Source organism: Cebus imitator, unplaced genomic scaffold (genome assembly GCF_001604975.1).
Source record: "Cebus imitator isolate Cc_AM_T3 unplaced genomic scaffold, Cebus_imitator-1.0 Scaffold71, whole genome shotgun sequence".
NCBI classification, from domain to species: domain Eukaryota; kingdom Metazoa; phylum Chordata; class Mammalia; order Primates; family Cebidae; genus Cebus; species Cebus imitator.
Genome location: NW_016107386.1, coordinates 3,708,957 through 3,710,136, shown reverse-complemented (window position 1 = coordinate 3,710,136; position 1,180 = coordinate 3,708,957).

The following is a 1,180-nucleotide window of genomic DNA, read 5'->3' as shown; positions in this document are numbered from 1 at the left end:
TTTAGTAAAGACAGGGTTTCACCATGTTGGACAGGCTAGTCTCAAACTCCTGAATGCAAGTTATCCACCTACCTTGGCCTCCCAAAGTGCTGGAATTACAGGTGTGAGCCACCACGTCCAACCAATTTTTTAAAAAACATAATGAGTACCACTTCATACCTACTAGGATGGCTATAACTTTTTTCTTTTTTCTTTCTTTTTTTTTTTTTAAAGAGATGGGGTCTCTCTATGTTGCCCAGGCTGGTCTTGAACTCCTGGACTCAAGTGATTCTCCCACCTTGGCTGGGATTACAGGTGTGAGCCACAACACCCCAGTCCTATAATTTTTAAAAAGTTAATAAGTGTTGGTGAGGCTGTGGTGAAATTTGAACCCTCATGCATTGCTGATGGGAATCTAAAATTGTGCATTTGCTTTGGAAAACAGTATGGCAGTTCTTCAAATGGTTAAAAACATAGTTACCATATGACCCAGCAATTCTACTCCTAGGTATATAGCCAAGAGAACTGAAAACATATGTCCACACAAAAACGTGCACATGAATGTTCATAGCTGCATTATATAATAGCCAAAAACTAGAAACAACACAAATCCCCATCAACAGATGAATGCATAAACACAATGTGGGATATTTATAGAATGGAATATTATTTGGCCATAAAAAAGGAAGTACTGATACATGATATGGAAATAATATGGACAACAGGGATGGACCTTGAAAACTTTATTCAAAGTCAAAGAAGGCAAAGAAGTTAGACACAAAAGACTATATATTATATGGTTTCATTTATTATGAAATGTCCAGAATGGCACATCTAGAAACAGAAAGCTGATCTGTGGTTGCCAGAGACTGGGGGCAGGATTGGTAATGTGCACAGGTTCTGTGGGAAGTGTTGAAAATGTTCTAAAGTTAGATTTTGGTAAGGGTTGCATGGTTCTATGAATATACTAAAAATGTCTGAATCATACACTAAAAGAGTAATTTTATGGGATATAAATTATATCTTAATTAAAATACTATATGAGAAAAAGGCCCTCTATTTTAACGTTTTACCACTGGTTGTAGCTGAGATACAAACCCAAATATATTAAGGAAGCATTGATGAAAATAAGTTTTTTGATTAAAGGAAGCACTCTGTTCTCTGTGTGTGTGTGTGTGGTTTTTTTTTTTTTTTTTTTTTT